Source organism: Mobula birostris, chromosome 5 (genome assembly GCF_030028105.1).
Source record: "Mobula birostris isolate sMobBir1 chromosome 5, sMobBir1.hap1, whole genome shotgun sequence".
NCBI classification, from domain to species: Eukaryota; Metazoa; Chordata; class Chondrichthyes; order Myliobatiformes; family Myliobatidae; genus Mobula; species Mobula birostris.
In genome coordinates, this window is record NC_092374.1 from 24,155,679 (window position 1) to 24,182,927 (window position 27,249).

Genomic DNA, 27,249 nt, shown 5'->3' on the forward strand with positions numbered 1-27,249 from the left:
AAATGCCTTGCCAGATGCATATATTTCAAAACTTATTCTGTACACTGCCTGACATCTGATTCTTGAAGCAGGCACTCTATTCTGAGCTCTGCAGTAAAAAGAGGAGATGACCAGAGAAGGAGAAAAAGGTTCAATATGCTCAAAGCTTCCTAGAAGAAGAGCAACATTCAAAGACTCTTTGTCATCCTTTTCCCATAACCACTCAAATTGGAGAATGAGCATTTGGGATGGCATTCAGAACCTTAAGTCTCCATGTAAACACAGAAAATCCCTGCATAAGCAATGGAAGGTGTGTGCCAGCTCACCTACTCATCCCAAAGGTCACTTACTGACTTATCTAGGAAGAGACTGGTTCCCACATTGGCCTTGTTAGACATTCCAAAATCCACTAAAAATGGAGTGGGAGCAAGTTTTTCTCAATCATAAGATTAAAAGATATAGGAGCAGATGTCATTGTTGAGTGGCTCACTGATCTGGCTTGTTAGCTTGCAGACATTTCGTTATCCAGCTAGGCAACATCATCAGTGCATCTTCGAATGAAATGTTGGTGATCTGCATTAGTCGTCTTTTATGTGTCCTGTGATTGGTTGGTTTGTGTGTATGGAAGGGGTGCGGTATTTGTGCCATTTCTATTCGTTACTAATTATGTAATCCGCGATTGGTTTGTTAAAATCTGATTAGGTGACAATTGTTAACACGAGGAATTCTGCAGTTGCTGGAAATTCAAGCAACACACATCAAAGTTGCTGGTGAACGCAGCAGGCCAGGCAGCATCTCTAGATAGAGGTACAGTCGACGTTTCAGACCGAGACCCTTTGTCAGGACAATTGTTGTCCAGGCTGTGTTAGTTGACCTTTGTGTAGGATTAATGTCGTCTTCATTGATTGACACGTGTAATCAGGTGTCAATTGGCTCTTGGGTCTGGACTGACGACTTGACTCTGAAATGGGATGTAAACTGGGTTCATTTCAAAGTGCTTGTTGATAGAATTCTGTGTGGAGAAAAAAGCCGCTAAGAATTCTCGGGCTTGGCCTAGGATAGTGACATTGGTCCAGTTGAATTGATATGCTTCACTGTCACAATGTGTAGATATAAGGGAAAGTTGATCATGACGGCTTACAGCCAGGTTCATGTACCCTTGTTGATAGCTTCCTACCAGTCTGTCCAATATAATGCTTGACACAGTTGGAGCATGGAATCTTGTATATGGTGTTCATTCTGTGCATTGTAGGTAGGAGGTCCTTTATTCCTGATAGACACTGGTATTAATAAACAAGACAATAGGCACAGTAAGGTACAAATTACAATATAATAATAAATGATGTAAATGTAATCAATGTAAACAATGTTTTAGCACGAATTGAGAAAGAAATGAGCAAAAATTGCAAAGGGAGTGAAGTGGTGTTCCGTTGAGTGAGGAGTCTAATGGCTTGGGGGAAGAAACTGTTTCACAGTCTGGTCTGAGTCTGTGCTAAGTCTTTGTCCCTCCAAATGCTGCTGATTAGTTTGCTCTTTCTGATCAGTCAAATTCTTGTATGGTGCATGTAGGGACAAGCTATGAGAATTTTTATCACTTCATGGCTAACAACTGATTCCATGTAAGTAGATGAAGTCATCTTGTCACAAATTTTTCCAACATTTCTGGAATAGAGTTCAATGCAGATGATAGCTATTTGGTCAATCATGCCCAATCATGTCAAGAAAGAGATGGTTAACCTAACCCTGTGTTTAAATCTGTTGTTAAGTTTCCTACCTTGGAGCAATCATTGTATTCCATAATTTCCATTTTGCCGTTAAAGTAGTTTAGATTACACCAAATTTCATCAAAGCCCTATATAATGTAGGTTGTCCTTACTTCATAGACTAAATTACATACAAATATTACATTTGAGCAATTATCCCATTGTTATTAATATCATAAATAGATTATTTTGTTTTGTCCTTTTCCCAAACCATATCCAGTTAATTTAACCCATTGCCTCAATATCGTTACGTGACTGAAAGATTCCAAGGTTTCATTTATTATCAAAGTGCATACGCAGTATACAACTCTGCGATGTGTCTTCCCCAGAGAGCCACAAAACAAAGAAAACCATGGAAGTCATTCATGGAGAAACTTCAACTGATCCCCCCCCACCCCCGTACAAATAAAAACAAATCTCGCAAACAGCAACACGGTCATTAAACACCCCCATGTGAAAAAAAGAAGTCACATTTACGACAACAAGAACATCACCTCCCACCCCCCATGCAGAAAAACAAATCGTGCAAGTAGCAAGAACGTCAAAGCCCAAATTCCAAACCCTCCCCATCACACAAAAAAACTAACAATTCGGACCAAATGGCAAGAAGAAAGAACAGGCAAAACACAGAATATATAAAAGCATAAAACTTTACAAGTCCAAATCTCAGAACTTCGGTAGCATCCTCCAACAGTGTCAAGGGAGAGAGAGACCACTTGAACGCAGAGGCCTTCCCTTGAGAGCAACGAGCAAGAGATAATCACACGCAGACAACTTTACCCGGCAGCAGCAAGTGAGAGATCTGTCACACACAGACACCTTATCCCCTTATTTGGTAAGGGTTTTGATGTCCAGTTCATCTGCATGTTGGGCGTCTCTTCTGAAACATTTTGCCTGCCTAGAATTTGTCTCAATGTGATTAAAATCACTAAGCATTCCTTTTATACCATCTAATCTCTTCCTTTCTGGATCGACAGTTAACCTTGAGGTTATTTGGAAGGGAAGAATAAAAAGGAGCAGACGAGCAATGTGATTAGGGATTAAAGATAAATTGATGGCTAAAATTAGCAACACAATTTGATAACACCAAAGAGGTTCCAAACAAAATGGTGAAATTTATTTCTGGAGGAACTGGTGCATACAGGGAGGTTATATTAAATTCCTTTTGTTTTAATTTATTCATGAGAAGTGGATATTGCTGGCAAGGCTTGTATTTATTTTCCATCTCTAATTGCCCTTGAGATGGAGGTGTTGAGTCACCTTCTTGAACCATTGCAGTCCATGCAGTTCAGTGTACGGCAGCTTTTAATGTGAGTGAGTGGTGAGCAGCTTTCTAGGCCACTTTGCAGAGCAATTAAGGGTCAAATACACACTGCTGTGGGTCTGGATCTCATATAGGCCGTTGTGGGTAAGGATAGAAGATTTCTTTGCTTAAAGGATAACAATGAGTCAGATAAGCTTTTACGAACATCAGTGCTTGCACGATCAACCATACTACCACCAGCTTTTTAATTCCAAATATTCTTAATGAACTGAATTTACATTCCCCAGCAGGGATGGTGGTATTTACATACATATCCAGTATATTCATGTGCCCCATTTCAGGATCTTGCTGGGGCTGTATTTGTAGTATTGCATGTAATTCCTGTCTCCAGGCAACAAAATATTGAAGCACTGGAGAAGGTCCAAAAAAACTTGAAAGAATTTTATCTAAAGTGAATACTGGGATCAAAATTAAGTTTAACTCTGTCCTATTTAATATCCTGCTAGGGGTGGTGGAAGAGGAAGATACGTTAGGGGCACTTAAGAAACTCTGAGAGTATATAGAAGGAAAGGGTTAGATTAATCTTAGAGTAGGTTAAGATTGGTACAGTATCATGGACCAAAGGGCCTGGACTGTGCCGTAACATTCTATGTTCTATTTCTTTTAACTCATTATTTCAGATCTGCGCTCCAAGTTGCTGAGATGCTTTAAAGCATCAAGTTAGGGCAGTCATTTAAGATACTCAGTCCCTAAGTAGGACTCAGAGTAAGAAGGCTTTGGTGTTGATATTTTGGTGCAACATCGATCATATATTTCTAATATTTTACTGTTGCCTTCTGTAATTTATCAGAGTATTGTTCTGGTGGAAATGAGATTTCACCATTCATAAAAAAAATTGCTACATATCAAAAGCCCTACAAATGACATATTGAGGAATACACTCTGTTGTTGGCACAGCATTGGTATTAATTTATTCCAGCCAGCTTTTTAAGTTTTCTGGAATGAAAGCAAAATGGCAAATGATCCATTCAAAATTTAATGAGGTTTTATTTTGCTTGTTCAAGTCTGAAACAATGCCAAAATATTCCATGGTTTTTAATGAAGGAAAACAAGAAATAACTAAGATTTGTAAAGTAATGCATTATGGAGTCTGTGATTATTGCCTTCACAGATAATAATTTGTAAGCCTCGTCTTTTTGCGTTTGTAAAAGCCAAATTATCTAAAGGTGATGATCAGAGCTCATTGATCTCATTTCTTTATATTGATGTCCCTGAATTAAATTGGGAGTTCTTTCTATTTAGAAGGACATATGAGATTCCAAAAACCTGGATACATTTTGCTGCTATAGTCCTTGGAAATAAAGCATGGTAAGGTAATAATTAATATTCTATAAATAATTTATTTTTATTTCATTTTTAATATATTTATAGTTAATCAGACATGATAAGCTAACATGGAAATGCTTGCAATAAACATGAGAAAACTGTCCAAATTGTCTTTTTTATAAATTATGTTACTTGCAAGTAGGAAACTTCAGAAAATCTGTCTGCTGGTTCTTTTCACTTCAACATTCAAAAAGATATTAATTAATATTTCTGTGTTCTAATCTGCTGTTCCCCTGTTAATGACAGGCTACATAGATCGTTATGAAGAGTAAATGATTATTGCTGGGCAGGCTGCCTGCTCATTGCTGCTGTGTCATTTAACCCTGGAATAGATGAAGCTAGTTACCATTGAGCTCCTGCAGCGTATGCTAGCATCAACCATTAGTGTAATGCGTGCTGGTGTCTGAACCAGCATAAAAGGTTATTCCCTTGACATATTAACATCAGATGAGTGAAGATAGAAACCAGCAGAAGACCATTAACATACTCACTAGCTCTAAATCACCGGTGACAGAATGTGTTTATATGATACCGATTCAGTAGGCTGTTATTTCTCTCTCATACATCCAGGCACTATCAGTGCTGCAGTTTTCTTCTCGAGGAACATATAGGAGCCTGGCCAGATACCAGCGACTGGTTTGCCGGATTCTCACCATTGTAGGGACAGGAGAGCTGTCAGGCTGAATCCTTTGCTTCAACATCATAGCCAATGTTAGTCATGCAAGTTTCAAGAAGTGACAAGCAGCAAAACAGGACCAGCGCAAAGAGAAAGTCACACAGACCGTGTTCGCGTGAAGTGAATTTTTCAAGAGTTTTCCTGTATGCACAAGGACTTCTGTAGTCTGCATCATCAAAGAGGGTTTCTGCCTTTGCCAGCGTGTTGTACATTTTGTCTACCTGGACACCTGAGCACACTTCAGACCATCAGACAACCTGCTGAAGCTATACCAGTACTTTGCAGGTATTCTACTCTGCACCATATACACTGTCACTGTGTGTGTCATTGCATTTTGAATTCAGAGGAATTTAGCCCTTAGCCATTAAACTATGCTTATTTTTTTTTAAATTACTTACTTGTAGCCCTAATATGTGAGTTAAAGAAATCAGCTATTTTGTTGCCCATAGCCAGATCTGCTATTTTGAAAATAATACCTACTTGTGCAGTATGCTTTGTTTGTCTAGAAAATTAACTGTGAATTATGACCGCATCTATCATGAGCTCTGAATAAATCTGTGAAGACAAAAGCTATTCTCTTTAAGAGATAAATATATTCTCCTTAGGACGAAAATGCGTCTGAATGTTAAGATATTTCTGTGAGGAGCACAGATACATGTGAAGAATAATAGCATTGATACTCAAGAGATTGTCACTGCTGACTGTGACTCATTTCTGTCTTTCCACAGGACTTGTTGCTCTTCAGTTTGCATTTTTAAGTGTTGCCCGTTGAAGCAGTGGTCAGTATTAAACACTGAGTTAAGCAAAATGAAGTTACAGTGCATCTTTTATCTTTTAGAAGAGATATTCAGGCTGAGGCTGTTACAGAACATACTTGCAGCTGTCCAGAGTTATTTTTCTTTGCCAGAAAATGAGTTCTGTTTGCAGTTGTTAATGAAACATGCCTTCAGGCTGCTAAGGGAGCTTTCATACTATTGATGGGCATGAATGTTAGAACTTTGATAAAAATAGGAAAGGCTCATGCATTTTTTTGAAAATTGAATAACTGCTTTGAAGAGATTTAACACTTCAGATTGGTAACCTCCCATCAGATCAAAAAATACAAATCATTCAGTCAATACCAATCATAGCAAGATATGTTTAGGTGTTCAATTTTTAGATCAGGTCTTGTTAAAAATCCCCAAGTTAACATTTAGTTTGAAAATTTAACCACTCCTTCCACTTCTGTTTCCTAAGGAATAGAGAATGCAAAAGAATATATAACTGTTTAACTGAAAAGGTGCCAGTATTAGATAGCAACTTTGGAAAATGATGAATTCATAATTACAAATTTTTACTATATGTCATAACACCGTGTAGGAAGCATACATTAAAATTAGTGAGTTAACTGTGTGTTAAATATTGACATTTCTCAAGTTTGCCAAAGTCTTTATTGAAAGGAAAGAATGTGATGAAGGTTAAGTTTAAAAGAGAATTAAAATGAAGTAAATGTGGAATCAAATAAAAATTTGAAGAAAACTTGAAAGCAAAATAGACCATGACATAAAAGTTTTCAATGATGTTATAATGACTTAAACACAATATATTTATTTACATGTCTTACAAGCTATGTGTCCGCCAAAAGTATTTGCCCAATATGTATTATAACAGTCTTCAACAGGTTTGTTTAATTTAGAGCAATGATTGGTACTCTTTAAGAACAAAGTAGGAGTGGATTTAATTGATAGGAGTGACTTGCAGCTATCGACAAGAAAGTCAATTTAAAACCTGTTGTAGCGGCAGTTGGTGGGGGTGAGGGGGTCAACTATAAGGAGAGTTTGGCACTGATAGGATTAACTCTCGTTAGTAAGTTTCAAAACGATATTCAATCTGGATTTAAGAAGAAGGCAAAAAAAACATTGCAATGGGAAACAATTGAGTAAGAAAAATGGTGATGTATGGAAGAGGGAAGGGTTAGATTAATTGTGAGGTATGTTTATATTGGTTGGCACAGCATCATGGGGTAAAGGGTCTACACTGTGATGAATTGTTCTATGTTCTGTGTTCTATGTTGTTCTAACAAGGAACTGGGACTATTTCAATAGCTTTTTTGGAGAATCTGCTTAGATAAGGTTAACTGAATGAGCTCTATCTTTGAAGTACAGATTCCAGTAAAGTTCATGGCAGGTGAAGAGTACTAAACAGAAGGCATGTTTTCAACAAATGTTAAATTCATGATCTCAAAACATAATTCTGATGCTGATTAAATTCTGATGTGCCATTTGGAACTGAACAAATCTAGAGGTGGGGTTAAAAATATTTACTGGCTATGGTTCAGTGGTTTAAGTGTGATCTATATCAGTCTTGGCATAAATAATAAAAAAACAGGGCTGTCTATTTCTTTGCTTTAAAGACAGTGAATGTAAATATAGATGAGAATACTCAATGGTTAATATTACAGCAAATAGAATTGTTATTTGTTTCCAGTATTGTTCTGAGGGCTCCCACAGTCATAGAGAAAAAATAGAGAACAAAATAAGTTATGAAAATTGAGGAAGAAAATATTGTTTTAATTTCCCTGTTGAGGTTTGTTTTATGACCAGGTCAAGTGGAAAGGGAGTATTGTGCTGCGTGTCAGATTTGGAGTCAGGTGTGTGTTGAAAGGCTGGATATTATGCTTTGTGAGGAGCTGTAAATAGGATGCTGGAAGCACTCAGAGAGCAACACCGCAGAGAAAATCAAATTGGCAACCTTTCAGTAGAACTAGAAGGTGTTAAAGATTTAATAGTTTATAATGAGTACAGTACCTGGTAACAGAAGGTGGGCAGTGAGGGCAGGAATAGGGAAATGGAGAAGGTAATGACCGAGCTGTAGGTGTGTGACAGGATGCAAAGTAAGGTGGTTTCAGTGACATAAACGATGATGGTGCGAGATGAGAAAACCAAAGACACTCCTTACTTGCATCAGTCCTCTCATTTAATCACTCTTTATCCTATCGGAGAGCTTCTCTTTCATCCTGTCTTCCCCTAGTCAACCCTCCACCCTTCTGCATCTGCATTCCACAATCTCTACCTCTAGCTGTTCTGATGAATGGCACAGCAACCTGAAACATTAGTTTTGCCCCTCTTTCCATAGATGCTGCCTGACTTGGTGAGTATTCTTCCTTTATTTCTATCTTTCTGCATCTGCAGTAGTTTGGATTTGTTTAACAAGAGCAACTTCCAGGGTCAAGGGAGTCTGAACTATTGATGGGGAAGGAATGTTGGAAAAAGGTAAAAAGCAGTTGTTCACCCTTGGAAACACAGGAAGGCTGCGGAGATGCAGTGAGGTTTGCTGTCACATTGTGTATACACACACACACACACACACACACATGCACCCCATCAGTGAAAAAAACAGAGAAATCTGGGCATGAAAGAAAAGATAAAGTTGCAATTAAATAACAGCTTCAGGCTCCCCAAAATCTTTTAGATTATTTTAAAGTTCTATTTTTACAGTACTATTTTTTGAAGTGTATCTACTCTTGTAATGAGCAGTGAATTTGGAAGCAAAAAGGTTCCACAACCCACATATTTTTTTTTGTGTAGTATTGGCAGAGAACCTTAAGACCATGAGGAGGCTCATAATGCATTTTTGATTATATTGAATGACTAACTAGTGACAGTACACAAAGGTTTAAGAGCCTGTTTTCACACAGGCCGTTTGATATAGATTCAGTGTGAAACTTAAGTTGCCTGAAACAGTATTGATGTTGAAGTGGTGAATTAATATGCTCATATTGATTAAATGCAAGCTCATTGATGTTACTTTGTTAAATAGTGCCTTTGATAGTTGGCTGGACAACTTGTTAATTGCCAGTAATTGCAGCTACTCAATGTACTCAACCCTTGAGAAAAAATCAAATTCATCTTTAGTAGACTGAATTGAGCTTGTCAATATATAGTTTACTGCCAGCAAAAAGATTGTGATAATTCAAACCCTGACAGTTGAGAAAATAAAGATTGATTTTCAAAGCCCAATGTTATAGCAGAGTCTATAATGAGTTTGCCATTTCACACAGGACACCATTCATTTTTTTGTTCTAGTTAACATAAGGTCAAAGCTAGAGTTGTGGTCCGACCAGGTCCATATTCAATCTGCCCTGCGAGGCTGACAAGGTTTATGTGGAAAGCATGTGGTGCATTCCAGTGAGTTAATAAACGTAAGGTTCCTCAATCCTCAGCTTTGCTTATCTCATAAAAAGCACATTGCATATCTTAGATGGCTTGAAGTACTAAGTGACATTAAACCAATATTCTACTGGAGTAGCTGGAAATGCTGAAATTAAAATTATCGAATTGCCATATGTTGCCTGGGTTTCATTAAGGCGTTGCCTGGATTAGACAGTGTTGGCAATAAGCAGAGGTTGGACTAACTTGGTGCACTGGAAGCTGAGAGGCGAGCTGAAGGAAGTACTGCATATCAAATTATGACTGGCATAGATAGGTAGGTGGTCAATATCTTTTCCCAAGTCAAATGCTAGAGGGCTTAGTTTTCAAGTAAAAGATTGGTATTGGTATTGATTTATTATTGTCATATGTAGCAGGATACAGTGAAAAGCTTGTCTTGCATATTGTTCATACAGATAAAATCTTTCACTATGCATGGACGTAGAATAAGGTAAAAGAATACATTGTAAGAATGAATTGTAAAAGCTACAAAAAAGAAGTGCTATACTGTATAGATTAATAATAATAACTTTATTTAGCGATAACTTTTCATAGAGGCGATATAGTTCAAAATGCTTCACAATGAGATAAAAGTACAAACATGAAACTAAAATAAAAGTAAACATGAAAATGAAAGACAGAAATATGTCAGTTAAAAGCAGGGTTAAATAAATAGGTTTTGAGTGGAGTTTAGAAGTGTCTATTGGGTCTGCAACCCTTATAGTTTTAGGCGCTGCATTCAAAAAAAAAGCTGACCTGCCAATTATCTCTTGAGGGAGATTGTTTAAGTTTAAGAGACAGGCAGAAGAAGACTTGAGTACTCGAGCAGGATTATAAAACAAAAGTGATTCTGTACGTACTCTGGTCCCAGACCATTAAGAACTTTAGAAACAAGTAAGAGAACTGTAAAGTCAATTCTAAAAGATCCACAAAGCCAATGCAGCGTAGCTGGTTTGGGAGTGACATTTTCCGTCACTAGACACGAGACACTAGAATATTTTCCCTCATCCTAGCTTTGGTTAAAAATCTAGCAGTGCCATTCTGAATGAGTTGAGTTTGTCAATAGGTTGATAAAGTGCATGATGAAGGGGAGATTACAAGTATAAACATAATGTAAGATATAGGAAAAGCAAATTATTTTGAACATTTCTATGCTTGTTTACCACCATGTTTACTTCTTCTAGGCTGTTGACTCATTGTCTATTTCACCTTGATGTACAGCCATCTGGGGGCTTCGTTGCTGATATTTCTGCAGGTTCCTTTCTTCCAGTGGCATTGCTTGCTGTCACTTGCCTAGACTAAGTAATGGCACAGCCCTTCAGCACTGTCACTGACGTGAGTGCTAATCAGCTGGTCTAACAACATTTTAATTACAGTACTGCTCGGGGCACATCCTTGCAATGCCTGCTCAGATTCCGATTCAGGTTTATTTATAACATATACATCGAAACATACAATGGAGTGTGCTGCTTGCATCGACAAACCAACGCACCCAAGGAAGAGCTGGGGGCAGCCCGCAAGTGTTGCAAACGTTCTGGCACCAACGTAGCATGTCCGCCAAAACAGGGGGAACACAAAACAGAACACACCGAGCAGCAATGCAACAACAGTAAAAAAAACCATCTAACCCCCAGATAGACTGTCTTCTTCGGCCTTCAGGGAAAGGAGAATCAATGCTGGGAAAATGGGAAGGGAGCGGGAAACACCAGAGAGACATTTTTAATGATCAATAAACCAATTGCTTGGAATCAAATGACCCTGCCTGGTGTCTCAGGGCTGGGTGTGTCTGCACCTGTGCCACCCCACTCTCTTCGCACTCCTCTACCACCTGTCCTACACCCCTCCTGCGGTGCTCTACCCTCGCCATTCCCAAATACTTTGCTCGCGCCAGATTTACAAACCTGCTCTCCCCACCACGTTGACAAATACAGTGCTGTGCAAAATTATTAGACACCCTCGCTATATATAGGTGCCTAAGACTGTTGCACAGTATATATGTATAGCTCAGTAACGTTATTATTCTAGTCAAAGAGGCAGTGTTGCACTCTGACTTCCTGAGTTCCATTTTGTTCTGTAAAATCGGATGGGGAAGAATGCTTGTCCGAGTACAATTGGCTGCAGGACCATAGAGTGATTTGTGAATAAAACTAGTCATAAGGGAGAACTCGGTGAAGGCTTAGTACTGCTGTTCCATAACTCGGGTCATCCATCATGAAGCTCTTTTGCAATGCATTATATGCCACTCTCTGGGTGGTACATTGTATCTCTCTTGATTCGCTTTCCATCTATTTATTTCTGATGTTACTTGCACAGTTTTACCCATATTTGCCAGCAAGCAGCTGTTTTCAGTACCCTGTACTCAGATGGCTCAGCCAGCAGGCAGATTGCTTGTTAAAATTCATTCCCTTGCTGAACATTTGGGTGGCATGCAGACAACCATAAACCATGCATTTTGCTATGTTAGTACTGTATTAGTCACACTCTGCTGTTTTATATAAAACAAAGTACCGGCGTTCTACTGGTAGAACCAGTGAGCCAGATTTTTCAGCAGTGAAGAATCCCTTTGCAGCCCAATTAGTTAGAGGTACATTAATGTTGAGGCTTTAGGAAGCCTTTGCCCAATGGGTGGTTCGAAGTTTGAGCTGATGGATGACTGGGCGCTGGGCCTCAGGGAGCATAGTAGGTGATGAATATATCGTACTTAACATTTTTACCTCTTGTACCTAATAAAGTGGCCACTGTGTATATAGAAACATAGAAACATAGAAAATAGGCGCAGGAGTAGGCCATTCGGCCCTTCGAGCCTGCACCGCCATTTATTATGATCATGGCTGATCATCCAACTCAGAACACCGCCCCAGCCTTCCCTCCATACCCCCTGACCCCCATAGCCACAAGGGCCATATCTAACTCCCTCTTAAATATAGCCAATGAACTGGCCTCAACTGTTTCCTGTGGCAGAGAATTCCACAGATTCACCACTCTCTGTGTGAAGAAGTTTTTCCTAATCTCGGTCCTAAAAGGCTTCCCCTCTATCCTCAAACTATGACCCCTCGTTCTGGACTTCCCCAACATTGGGAACAATCTTCCTGCATCTAGCCTGTCCAATCCCTTTAGGATCTTATACGTTTCAATCAGATCCCCCCTCAATCTTCTAAATTCCAACGAATACAAGCCCAGTTCATCCAGTCTTTCTTCATATGAAAGTCCTGCCATCCCAGGAATCAATCTGGTGAACCTTCTCTGTACTCCCTCTATGGCAAGGATGTCTTTCCTCAGATTAGGGGACCAAGACTGCACACAATACTCCAGGTGTGGTCTCACCAAGGCCTTGTACAACTGCAGTAGTACCTCCCTGCTCCTGTACTCAAATCCTCTCACTATAAATGCCAGCATACCATTCCCCTTTTTCACCGCCTGCTGTACCTGCATGCCCACTTTCAATGACTGGTGTATAATGACACCCAGGTCACGTTGCACCTCCCCTTTTCCTAATCGGCCACCATTCAGATAATAATCTGTTTTCCTATTTTTGCCACCAAAGTGGATAACTTCACATTTATCCACATTAAATTGCATCTGCCATGAATTTGCCCACTCACCCAACCTATCCAAGTCATCCTGCATCCTCTTAGCATCCTCCTCACAGCTAACACTGCCACCCAGCTTCGTGTCATCCGCAAACTTGGAGATGCTGCATTTAATTCCCTCATCCAAGTCATTAATATATATTGTAAACAACTGGGGTCCCAGCACTGAGCCTTGCGGTACCCCACTAGTCACCGCCTGCCATTCTGAAAAGGTCCCGTTTATTCCCACTCTTTGCTTCCTGTCTGCTAACCAACTCTCCACCCACACCAATACCTTACCCCCAACACCGTGTGCTTTAAGTTTGCACACTAATCTCCTGTGTGGGACCTTGTCAAAAGCCTTCTGAAAATCCAAATATACCACATCCACTGGTTCTCCCCTATCCACTCTACTAGTTACATCCTCAAAAAATTGTATGAGATTCGTCAGACATGATTTTCCTTTCACAAATCCATGCTGACTTTGTCCGATCATTTCACCGCTTTTCAAATGTGCTGTTATCACATCCTTGATAACTGACTCCAGCAGTTTCCCCACCACCGACGTTAGGCTAACTGGTCTATAATTCCACGGTTTCTCTCTCCCTCCTTTTTTAAAAAGTGGAGTTACATTAACCACCCTCCAATCCTCAGGAACTAGTCTAGAATCTAACGAGTTTTGAAAAATTATCACCAATGCATCCATTATTTCTTGGGCTACTTCCTTAAGCACCCTGGGATGCAGACCATCCGGCCCTGGGGATTTATCTGCCTTCAATCCCTTCAATTTACCTAACACCACTTCTCTACTAACATGTATTTCGCTCAGTTCCTCCATCTCACTGGACCCTCTGTCCCCTACTATTTCTGGAAGATTATTTATGTCCTCTTTAGTGAAGACAGAACCAATGTAATTATTCAATTGGTCTGCCATGTCCTTGCTCCCCATAATCAATTCACCTGTTTCTGCCTGCAGGGGACCTACATTTGTCTTTACCAGTCTTTTCCTTTTTACATATCTATAAAAGCTTTTACAGTCCGTTTTTATGTTGCCTGCCAGTTTTCTCTCATAATCTTTTTTCCCCTTCCTAATTAAGCCCTTTGTCCTCCTCTGCTGAACTCTGAGCTTCTCCCAGTCGTCAGGTGAGCCACTTTCTCTGGCTAATTTGTATGCTGCTTCTTTGGAATTGATACTATCCCTAATTTCTCTTGTCAGCCACGGGTGCACTACCTTCCTTGATTTATTCTTTTGCCAAACTGGGATGAACATTTGTTGCAGTTCATCCATGCAACCTTTAAATGCTTGCCATTGCATATCCACCGTCAATCCTTTAAGTGTCATTTGCCAGTCTATCTTAGCTAATTCACGTCTCATACCTTCAAAGTTACCCCTCTTTAAGTTCAGAACCTTTGTTTCTGAATTAACTCTGTCACTCTCCATCTTAATGAAGAATTCCACCATATTGTGGTCACTCTTACCCAAGGGGCCTCTCACGACAAGATTGCTAATTAACCCTTCCTCATTGCTCAAAACCCAGTCCAGAATAGCCTGCTCTCTAGTCGGTTCCTCGACATGTTGGTTCAAAAAACCATCCCGCATACATTCCAAGAAATCCTCTTCCTCAGCACCTTTACCAATTTGGTTCACCCAATCTACATGTAGATTGAAGTCACCCATTATAACTGCTGTTCCTTTATTGCACACATTTCTAATTTCCTGTTTAATACCATCTCCGACCTCACTACTACTGTTAGGTGGCCTGTACACAACTCCCACCAGCGTCTTCTGCCCCTTAGTGTTACGCAGCTCTACCCATATCGATTCCACATCTTCCTGGCTTATGTCCTTCCTTTCTATTGTGTTAATCTCTTCTTTAACCAGCAATGCCACCCCACCTCCCCTTCCTTCATGTCTATCCCTCCTGAATATTGAATATCCCTGAACGTTGAGCTCCCATCCCTGGTCACCCTGGAGTCATGTCTCTGTGATCCCAACTATATCATAATCATTAATAACAATCTGCACTTTCAATTCATCCACCTTATTACGAATGCTCCTTGCATTGACACACAAAGCCTTCAGGCGCTCTTTTACAACTCTCTTAGCCCTTATACAATTATGCTGAAAAGTGGCCCTTTTTAATGCTTGCCCTGGATTTGTCGGCCTGCCACTTTTACTTTTCTCCATAGTACTTTTTGTTTCTACCCTCACTTTACACCCCTCTGCCTCTCTGCACTGGTTCCCATCCCCCTGTAGTGAACTAACCTCCTCACGCCTAGCCTCTTAAATTTGATTCCCACCCCCCAACCATTCTAGTTTAAAGTCACCTCAGTAGCCCCTGCTAATCTCCCTGCCAGGATATTGGTCCCCCTAGGATTCAAGTGCAACCCGTCCTTTTTGTACAGGTCACGCCTGCGCCAAAAGAGGTCCCAATGATCCAAAAACTTGAATCCCTGCCCCCTGCTCCAATCCCTCAGCCACGCATTTATCCTCCAACTCATCGCATTCCTACTCTCACTGTCGCGTGGCACAGGCAGTTATCCCAAGATTACTACCTTTGTTGTCCTTTTTCTCAACTCCCTTCCTAGCTCCCTATATTCTCCTTTCAGGACCTCATCCCTTTTCCTACCTATGTCATTGGTACCTATATGTACCACGACCTCTGGCTCCTCACCCTCCCACTTCAGGATATCTTGGACACGATCAGAAATATCCCGGACCCTGGCACCAGGGAGGCAAACTACCATCCGGGTCTCTGGACTGCGTCCACAGAATCGCCTATCTGACCCCCTTACTATCGAGTCCCCTATCACAACTGCCCTCCTCTTCCTTGCCTCACCCTTCTGAGCTACAGGGCCGGACTCTGTGCCGGAGGCACGGCCACTGTCGCTTCTCCCGGGTAAGCTGTCCTCCCCAACAGTACTCAAACAGGAGTACCTGTTGTTAAGGGGCACAGCCACCGGGGTACTCCCTATTACCTGACCTTTCCCCTTCCCCCTCCTAACCGTGACCCACTTGTCTGCCTCCCGTGGCCCCGGCGTGACTACCTGCCTGCAACTCCTCTCTATCACCTCCTCACTCTCCCTGACCAGACGAAGGTCATCGAGCTGCAGCTCCAGTTCCGTAACGCGGTCCCTAAGGAGCTGCATCTCGATGCACTTGGCGCAGATGTAGACGTCCGGGAGGCTTGTAGACTCCAGGGCCTCCCACATCCGACACCAAGAACAGCAAACTGCCCTCACACTCATACTGCCCCTCTCCTCAAATAACAACAGAAAATGAATGCCAAACCTCCCTCGCCTCGCCTGTTTCTGCCTAAGCCCGTTGAGCCGAAGCCCTTAAGTCGTCACTCTGCTCCCGGCTCACTCCGCAGCCCGCAAACTCCGCTGCCCGCTCTATGAGGCTCTGTTCCTTTTAAATCTGCCGCGCTGCACTGCCCGACGTCACACGCCTGCGCAGTCCCGTCTCTCAGAACGCCGTTGGAGAAAAAAAAATAACAAAAATTTCAAAAATGTCTTTCTCGGCACTCCCACTCAGACTCTCAGACTCCTTCTTCGAATCAAACCCGAAGCAGGATGTCTGCCCTTTTAAATCTGCCGCTCTGCACTGCCCGACGTCACACGCCTGCGCAGTCCCGCCTCTCAGAACGCCGTTGGAGAAAAAAAAATAACGAAAATTTCAAAAATGTCTTTTCTCGGCACTCCCACTCAGACTCTCAGACTCCTTCTTCGAATATGTCTGTCATCTTCTGCTGCTCTAGCCCACCTACTTCACGGTTTGATGTGCTGTACATTCAGAGATGCTCTTCTGCACACCACTGTTGAAATGCATTTTTTTTTTGCTGTTGCCTTCCTGTCAGGTTGAACCAGTCTGGCCATTCTCCTCTGATGTCTCTCATTAACAAGACATTTTCACCATAAAACTGCAGCTGACTGGATGTTTTTTGTACCATTCTCTGTAAACCCTAGGGACTGTTGTGCATGAAAATCCCAGGAAGTCAGCAGTTACTGAGCTACTCAAACCACCCTATGTGGCACCAACAATCATTCCATAGACACCTCGGATCACATTTCTTCCCCATTCTGATGTTTGGTCTGACAACAACTGAACCCCTTGAACATGAGTTGCTCATTGAGTTGCTGCCACATGATTGACTAATTAGATATTTGCACTAATGAGCATATATACAAGTCTACCTCATAAAGTGACCACTGATTATATATTCCATATGAGATTCGAAAGAGGAGAAGCAAAGAAATAATAATGATTTAAAATAGCTACAGGATAAGTATTAAGGGGATAGAAATAATCAATTATCAAAGTCTGAACTTTCATGTTTTTAAATTCTTTCAGAACCTACTACTCCTGGAGGTGAGGAGTGAACAAAAAGTTCAGAGCAATGATCCAATTTTTGAAAGATGGTTTTCTATTAACTTTGTGCAACACGTTTAATGAAAATATATAGATTAATTAAGTAACCAAAGCAGAAGACAGATGTAACTTGATGAGCAGATCTGGTGAACTCCAGTTTACATTGTGCCCCTTTCATTTTGCAAATGCTGGACAGGTTGTGCATTAATCTCATGGTGCATTACACACAAATTGACTTTTCAGTGAAATCTGCCTCTGCAAAGCATATTAGAATCAATAACTGAGCATGCTTGGGACTAATCCCAGTCGTTCATTAGTGCACCTATTATTGCCTGGTCACCATGGGACAATCCATTCTGATGTGTTGTAGAAGGTAGAACTGAAGATCTTGCAATCAGCTTCCCAATTGTAAGTTGCAAAAGTGAATGATTCATGGACTTATAATGTACCATGAGTGTCTGAACAGCTAGCACTGGAGTCACTCAATGTCCAATTGAAACAGCAGTCATAAGTTAATCCTCGAAATCCCCATTTTTAAAGTTGTTTGACAACTGCAACAAGCACCGTGTATTGATCCGGACATTTATCTGCCTGCTTGCAGTTTCTGATGTCCGTTCTGTGCTGAAGCTACATATAACTTCTTAAAGCTCCACCTCTCCCCATCTGTCGTGTTTATCAAAACTATCTACTTCTCCATGATACATGGCAGTGGCCAACAGCAGGATAGGGATCTATAAAATCTGACGCAATGCAGTACTCTGGATCACATTGGCAAGCAAGATGCTGGCATTAGATTCTCATCAGCACTACAGTTATCAATCCATCTGTTATGGACATTTGCACAGAGCTCACAATAAAAATGTGGGCCATTGTTTTCAATCAGTGGGTTATTTCAACATCAGCAATAGATATGAAGTATGTTCCCTTTAGACATTCATGACTATCTTACCTGCATTATGGAGCTTCTCACTTGCTGAGCATTATTTGTTGAAGTTTCATATCGGAGACTTGAGCCCATAACGCAGGCTAAAATTTCTGTGTAGCACTCTACTCAATCTGAGTTACCATATCTCGCATGCCGTTAAACAAAGACCCTGTGTGCCCCTCCCACCTCCTGAAGTGGACGCAAGATATTCCGTGATGTTGCTTTGAACACAATGGAAATATTTGGCACAATGAAATGATCATTATTTATCTCAAAATCGCTGTATAATACAACCCAGCAGGCAGCCATTTGGCCAACGCTGCCTATACAAGGTCCTTGAAAATTATGAGATAGTCCCATACCCCGTCATATTTATCCAGCTCAATTCCAAAAGCTGACATCTGCCTCTGGCAATCTTTATGGCACTGCCTTTCATGTCACAGCAAATTATTCTCTTTTCACTATTCTCTCATCTCGCCTTTGACATTAAATCTCTGGTCCCAGTTTTGGGAACTTCCACTACTGAATGCAATCGTGCTTTATTTCCTCTTACTGAAGCCTTTCAGGATTTAAATCACAGTCAGCAGCACTGAAGGACAGCTTACCTGGTCATCTTTACACTGCTTTATAAAATATTTGCATTGGATTGACAACAATGTATTCTTAAAGCATTTCATTAATTATAAAGCAACCTTGAATTATGAAGACACTACGAGGCAATTTTTTGATCATCCAATATATTAGACTTGAAATTTGATGACAAGCGCATATTTTCTTAGTGCAATTAGATCATGCTGCTGATCTAATCGGGCTGATATCTCACCTGTCATGTAATTGGTCTGGGCTCTTCTATGCAAATTTACCACATGGAATTTGATGCTTTTCTGGTCCATTGCACAGTTAATTATGTCACAAGCCACAACATATGTATTCTCCTTTGCTGGCATGAACTCGAGCTTCTAGAGGCAACCTGTAAGCTTCATTGAACTACTTTTTAATTCAGTTAATAATCTGGAAGTTAGAACAATAATTAGCTTTAGTAATGATGAAAGTGGCTTTCGCACCCATTTCTCAGGGGAAACTCAAAATGGATAATACATTTTTTTGTTTGCCAGAGATCACAACAAAATGAAAACGTGATTTTCCATCTCTTATTATTTCAAAAAACGTTACATTCACCAAAAATTCAAATGCAAACAATATAAATCAATATTTTCATAACAAGTTGTTTTTTCAACTGCTTAGCCTTAACATAGCAACAATTATGCATTCCCTGAACAAATAATTCATCAGGCTTTAAATCAGATTCCAAGGCATTCAGGATATAATGTAGGTGGGCTTTTTAAATGGGGCCCTTCCACATTTAGCTTGCAAATGATCTGTCAGGCTGATGGAGAACACACTGAATTCCCAAGCATGGGTTCTCCACACAGATTTTCACATCTAGAGCTCTCACTTGCTAGCATCTGGATACAAAGCTCTTCTTCACAAAATAAGGGTGAACTTGATTTAGAACGAAAATTACTTACTACAATCCCCTGAGATTAAAAAAAACAATGTGAGCTCCATCCTTCTAAATGTCTCCAAGGCTTTTCTAAATACGCAAATGAACTGCAGGGTGTTATCCATTTGAAAATACTGTAGGCAAATTGCCTGTACTTTAAACCCTTGGGCCAGCCACTCACTGAGGTTATGATGCATGAACTAATTTCTTTGCCCAGGGGAATTTTTCAAGAAGTCACTTGTCTCTTCTCTTCTCAATCATCTGCTTGCTAGTCTGGCTATAATTTACAATCAACACAGTTGCTTCATGCTCGAAATAGAACATAAGCATTGTCTGCTGTAATCAAAGTCAGTGAAAGCATACCATAGAAGTTGGCCAGTTAGCAGCCACTGCCATGCCAAGGTCCTTAAAAATTACCAGTTAGTTCCGTACCTTGCAGTAAACTCATCATGTTTATCCAGCACAATTCCAAAAGCTGATGCCTGCTTCTGTCATTCTTTCTGACACTGCCTTCCATGTCAAAGCAATTTATTCCTTTTCAGCTATTCTCTCATCTTGTCTTTCACCTTAAATCTCTGCTTCCAGTTGCTGAAACTTCCACCATTGAATGCAGTTGTTCATTATTTTCACTGATTGAAACCTTTCAAGATTTTAAACCTCTCTTGGAATTTCTCTTTCTGTAGTATGTAAGGGTTTGCCCACAGCAGAACAAAATCATCTTGGGAGCCGTGCAATAAATGTGCCATTTCCAATGACTAGATGATCAAGGAAACTTTGCGAGTTTTGGTGCATTGAGGAATGAATGTGGCTCAATGGTTCCATCTAATATCAGAAAATGTATATAGTACACAAACTAAAACTCTTATTCATTGCAGACATCCAAGAAGCATAAGAAAGACCCTAAAGAATGAATGACAGAAAAATGTTAGAACCCCAAAGCACCCCTCCCCCTCTGCCATGCACAAGCAGCAACAAAGCATCGACCCTCCCTCCTCCCTCTCCCCCCCATTTGTTCCAGCAGGAAACATCAGCCCACATCACTCACTGTGCAAGCAATAGCAAAGCCCCCAAAGAGACCATGATCTAGAGTCCATCAAAAACTACAGTCCATAACCCAGCACATCGATATGCCACAGGTTCTCTCTCTCACTATCAAGGGAAGGAGTGATATCATTCCTTCCACAGTGAGAGGTTTTGTGTAGAAATTCTCCATGACGAAAGATTAGTATGACAGAGACTATAAGCTGAACAGTGTTTTTAAAAGATATGCAGACATCATTACCATCCAGAACGTCTCACTATTTTGCATGGTTATTGTATAGGAACTTCTTGCCTACTAATACAATAGTCAGTGCCAGAATCTGATGGATGTTCTGAGTAATTCAATTGGGGATTCAGAGTGCATCTAGTGAAATGTGGAAACATAACAAAATAATCTGCTGGAAGACCTGAGCAAGTCAGGCACCATCTATGGAGGGAAATGGACAGTCAACATTTTGAGTCAAGATCTGTACTGATTTAGTTGAGCGCCGGGGAGCTAAAGTACTTCTTTTCTGCCAGGCAGCTCTGAGGGGAAGTTCCTTCTTCATGAATAATAGTGCCTTTCACAAAACCCCATCTGCTTCGCAATCAATTACCAACTTTTGAAGAGTAGCTAAATTGATTTATACACTCCAGGGCCTCACTAACAGCTATGAGATAAGGGCCGGATAATCTGTTTTAGTGATGTTGCAGATTGAAAGAGCTTCTATAATACTCTTTTATGTTGCCACATGAGATTACATATTTCAGTCTAAGAGGGTTGGCAGAGCATCAGTTCAACATCTTAGGGAGAGCAACTCTTCCCCAATATTACGGCGATGAATTGGGTGAGGCATGAACCCACATTTCTATGAGTCATAAATATCAGTCACATGGGTTGAGGGTGGTGCGTCAGGAGGCCAATAGAATCACAGCACATTTGTTCAATCTCATGGGTAAGTTTCAGAATAATTTCTTCCTACCATGTTACACAATCAAGATAAGTAATTTCATTTTTTTCCCCTCAAATAATTATATGTATCCAAAATCACTACTTGTCACAGGAAATTTCACATTCTAATCACTTCCTGGAATAAGACCGTACTGACAATTGCTGATTAGATTGATCAGCGATTATGTATTATGTATCACCCTCAATTCTGATTCAATGTACACATGCTTTTATTCCATGTTTTTGTTGCTTTAATTATTGTCAGGTAAAATGTTACAGTTTCTAATGTTCCTTGGATAAAAGGTGAGTAACATTCCTATGCTTAAGTTCATCCTTGGCCAGTACGATATGTATGGGTGTTAGGTAAAGACAGGGGTGCCTTAAAGCCTTCCATTCCAATCTGACCCAGCTTGCTGGTTCTCACTTATCAGGATCATATATTAATATGTAATAAACTTGTGCCAGTTATGGGATGGAATGTATATAATCAAACCCCTTGGGAAACAATGGAAATGTCAAAGTGAAAACAAGCTCAGTTCAATAATTGTGTAGCAAGAAACTATGAGAACGACAGGCATGCACTTTAAGTAGAATTAACATAATTATCAGGATTCCCTTGATATATTGTAGATTAGCATAGCACACTTAGCAGAGACACAGATCACTTGAACCAATGTGCTTTGTGGTGGAAATCTTCCTCCTTCCTCATGTCATCCAATCTGAACCACTCTTTCATGATATTATCTAGACAGAACATGGTGTGAGGTCGTGCAGAGCAAAATATAAGAAAAAATGGAAGTAAGGAGTTGAAGATGGAGGCAGAAAGTAAACGTGCAATCCAGTACTTTGGGGAAGAGGCATGTAATGGCTGTGAAGTATTTTATATGAAGCAGGAGAAAGGTGCAGAATGTCATGAACTATATAAAGGTCAATTCAGTCAGAAATGTGTAAGTATAGGAACATTTGATAAAATTGAGTCACTTTGGCAGCTCTAAGCAGCTTGCTTAAAAGGATCATTGGCATTAACTGGTAATGTTTCCTGCTTTCTATTCTGACAGGGACAATAATGGAGAGATATTTCTTCCATATAAAATGAAAGATAAAAGCAGTGGAAGACGAATTTTATTATCACTGTTATCTTCTGTTACATCTGATAATATCACAATGTGTACTTTGTATGGTGAGCCCATTCTGAGCAAATAAAACCCCAGATATCTTGTAGTATATGGAGATGGTCATATTTCTCACCACTGAGTGTTATAGTTAATGCAACATCAAAAGATAAAATGGCGAGGTTGGGTGGAACTAGAACTAGAATTTAAACATTTAGGGTGACATGTGAAATAATTAAGCAGAACCTGAGGGAAATTTTTTACACAGAAAGTTGTACGAGTGTGGAAGGAGTTGCCAGTGGAAGTGGTGGATGTAGGTTCGATTACAACATTCAAGCCAAGTTTTGATGTGCAGATGGATGGGAGGGATATGGAAGACTATACTCCAAGTGTGGGTTAATGGTACTAGGAAGCATAACAATTCAACCTAGACTAGATGGGTCGAATAGCCTGTTTCAGCGTTGTGGTGCTCTATAACTCTACTTTATGTCTTTAAGTAAATTAACTTCAGAAAAAAAATAACATTTGACTTTCTATTTTAGTGATATTATTTCAGAGATTGATGTTTGTTCATAACTCAAGAGATAACAATGTTTTGTGACACCCACGTGGCTCCATCAGCCTGGGTTCAATGCTGACCTCTGGTGCAGCCTTTGTGGAATATGTGAGTTTTCACTGAAACTACTTTGGTTTCCCTTGGATGATCTCTTTTCCACAGAAGTTCCCCTCTTGACGAGATCAGTGGCAAAATCCAGAAGGAGTTGAAAGGAATATGGGAAGAATAAAGGTGGATTAGTATTGGGTGAGGGTAAATAATTACTTGATGGTCATCATGGACATAGATGGGTGAAAGGATGGTTTCTGTGTTGCTTTATTTTATTTCTCTATGTTTCCTTTCCATTGAATAAAGTTATGAAATATTTTGCATTCACCCGATAAGGTAGATTGCCCAGCTTAAGTGCCTCATCCAAAAGACAGAACCTGGGATAAGAAGCATTCCTTTACTATCTTACTGAACTGTCAGCTTATAATACCTCTTCCAGTGTTCTTAACCTCACAACCCATTAATTTGGAGTAAAGAATGCTGGCACTTTGATAGACACATGAAGAACATAGTATTAGACTAGATGGGTCGAATAGCCTGTTTCAGGGTTGTAGTGCTCTATAACTCTACTTTATGTCTTTAAGTAAATTAACTTCCCTTAAAGTTAACCTCCAGGTTGAGTCGGTGGTGAAGAAGGTGAATGCAATGTTGGCATTCATTTCTAGAGGAATAGAGTATAGGAGCAGGGATGTGATGTTGAGGCTCTATAAGGCGCTGCTAAGAACTCACGGAGTACTGTGGGCAGTTTTGGTCTCCTTATTTAAGAAAGGATGTGCTGACGTTGGAGAGGGTACAGAGATGATTCACTAGAATGATTCTGGGAATGAAAGGGTTAACATATGAGGAACGTTTGTCCGCTCTTGGACTGTATTCCTTGGAGTTTAGAAGAATGAGGGGAGACCTCATAGAAACATTTCGAATGTTGAAAGGCATGGACAGAGTGGATGTGGCAAAGTTGTTTCCCATGATGGGAGAGTCTAGTACGAGAGGGCATGACTTAAGGATTGAAGGGCACCATTCAGAACAGAGATGCAAAGAAATTTTTTTAGCCAGAGGGTGGTGAATCTATGGAATTTTTTGCCAAGGGCGGCAGTGGAGGCCAAGACATTGGGTGTATTTAAGGGAGAGATTGATAGGTATCTGAGTAGCCAGGGCATCAAGGGTTATGGTGAGAAGGCAGGGGAGTGGGACTAAATGGGAGAATGGATCAGCTCATGATAAAATGGCGGAGCAGACTCGATGGGCAGAATGGCCGACTTCTGCTCCTTTTTCTTATGGTCTTATTAATCAAACAGTTATTTTGTTGCTGTGTCATCTGATTAGTGATAAACAAATGAAATCACTTCAAAACATAAGGAAATAGAAGTAGGAGTAGGTCAATTGGCCCCACAAGCCTATCCCACCATTCAAAGTGATTGAATGAGTCTACCCCAGGTTTCATTTCATTTCCAGTTTCCTGATCTTCCAAAAATGTTCTAATTCTTCGTTAGAACCACCCAAATAATCAGACTACATAATCTGCATGGAAAATTCCAGAGACTCAAAGAAAGAAAAAGCTCCTACACAACTCAGCCTGAATTGTAAACCTCCTCAGTAGGACCCCTAATTTGAAATTCACCTATTCATGGAAACATCTCAATATCATTATTAAATTCCATATTAGGATCTTATATGCCCCAGAAGATTGTCTCTCACTCTTCAAAATTCCAAAGATGATAGATCTAATTTCTTCAGCTGCTCATGATTGTGCAACACTCTCACTTCAGGGATTTCAATCTCTTCTCGACTGCCTCCAATGCTGGTTTATCATTTCTTAATGTGAGAGAGCAGAACTTTATACATTACTCCTGTTGTGGCCTCATCAGGTGCATATGCCATTGCAACAATACCTTTCTCTTTCTGAAATCCTACCCACTTTCAGTGAAGGTCAATATGCTACATGACTTCGTCAGGTATCTTTCTGTGATTCACGCAAAAGAACACCTACCTCTGTACTTCACTCATCTGCATTTAGATAATGGTCTGCCTTCAGATTCCTCTTCCAGAAGTGCATGATCTCATACTTCTCCACATTAAGTTATCACCCACTCACTCGTCCTAGCTGTTCCCTTTAGCCAAAGTCCAAACATCCTCATCATAATATGCTCTCCCACTTATTTTCATGTCATTGGCAAACCTTGCACTCTGCCACCTCCTCCAGGTCATTGAAATAAGTCAGAAATAATTACATGACAATTGAGAAACATGATCATAGCAAAACATGATCAATTTTGTTAACTTGTAAATAGGTAGAACACAAGCACCTAATTCACCATCTTTGTGTGATTTTTTTTCTACAATCTGTCAAACTATTCTATCATTCTAGAAAAGTACAGAAGGGACAAGTGGGGCAGCCATTGTCGAGAGTAGGCCAGTGGTGAGAGTAAGAGTGTCAGGCTTTGGTTCAAAGGAGGCTTTGGCTTGAAAGAGGTGTTGGCTCTGGGTAAGCTTCTGTTAAGGTTCCCCTTTTTTTTATTTCTTACTGTTCCTAGTGTCTTTGAGGAGATTACAAGTAGGATAGGTAAAGGGATGCAGTGGATGTTGCATACTTGGACTTTCAGAAGGCTTTTGACAAGGTGCCACACATGAGATAGCTTAGCAAATTAAGAGCCCGTGGTATTACAGGAAAGTTACTAACATTGTTAGAGCATTGGCTGATTGGTAGGAGGCAGTGAGTGGGAATAAAAGGATCCTTTTTTGGTTTGCTGCTAGTGATGTTCTGCAGGGATTGGTGTTGGGACCACTTCTTGTTATGCTGTATATCAATGATTTAAATAATGCAATAGATGGCTTTGATGCCAAGTGCGCAGTTGATATGAAGATTGGTGGAGGGGCTGGTAGTTTTGAGGAAACAGGTAGGATGCAGAAGGACTTAGACAGATTAGGATAATGGGCAAGGGAGTAGCAAATGAAATACAATGTTGGAAAATGCAAAGTCATGCACTTTGGCAGTAGAAATAAATGTGCAGACTATTTTCTAAATGGGGAGAAAATCTAAAAATCTGATGTAACTCTCGCTTTGGCTATGATAGCCCCCAGCCCAGCCAAACTTAAGAAATCTCGTTTGGATGAGTGCTGCGTGATGTGTCCACTGTAATAAATCAGTACCCCGAAATAACAAGCAGTACACAATATGCAATTAAACAATTAAGCTTTATAATTCTTACTTTGACTATATGGTCAGTAAAGAAAATGAAAAAAAAGAAAAAGGGCTCATTCTTATTAAACAGTTTATTGCACAATGTTGGAGCTCACTGATAAGCCAATCGTCCATCATTGACCTCCTCCGATCATCACTGACCCTCGGACCCTCACTCCAAGTCCACTCCGTCCAGTGGCCTACCAGCTCTCTCCATTTGCGTCTTCTCTCCTAATCTCTCCCTGGCCAAAGACCACGAAAATCTCTCTTCCAGATTCACAAGAAAGAACAACAGCATTCCAAATCCCGTTATCTCTAGTCATAACCCAAACGTTGCTGCTGCAGAGAAATCATTACATTATCAGCAAAACCTTACAGCATGTTCTACAGCAGTGAAACCTTCAGCATGTTACACTGAGATACAAAGGGACTTGGGAGTCCTTGTGCAGAATACCCTAAAGGTTAACTTGCAGGTAGATTTGATGGTGAGGATGGCAAATGCAATGTTGATATTCATTTCAAGAAGTCTGGAGTATAAGAACAAGGATTTACAGATGTTTGTATAAGGCACTGGTGAGGCCTCACCTTGAGTATTGTTGAACAGTTTTTGGCTGTTCATCGAAGAAATGATGTGCTGACATTGAAGAGGGTTCAGAGGAGGTTCACAAGATGATTCCAAGAATGAAAGGGTTATCATACAAGGAACGTTTGATAGTTCTGTGTCTGTGCTTGCTGGAATTTAGAAGGATGAGGGGAAT

At 40.4% G+C, this 27,249-nt stretch overlaps 1 protein-coding gene across 2 annotated transcripts in view; it reads left to right on the plus strand.

The window, feature by feature from the left end:
• The window catches only part of LOC140197572 (teneurin-3-like), a 2,811,066-nt gene that overhangs the window by 206,761 nt on the left and 2,577,056 nt on the right, over window positions 1-27,249 (plus strand). The window contains exon 1 of one of the 2 annotated variants that reach the window (XM_072257692.1): window positions 5,144-5,353. The exons of the other annotated variant lie outside the window; for it this stretch is intronic. The gene's annotated coding sequence lies outside the window, so the exon portion shown is untranslated. Of the gene's footprint in view, window positions 1-5,143; window positions 5,354-27,249 lie in introns of those variants that run through there. 2 annotated transcript variants of the gene reach the window in all.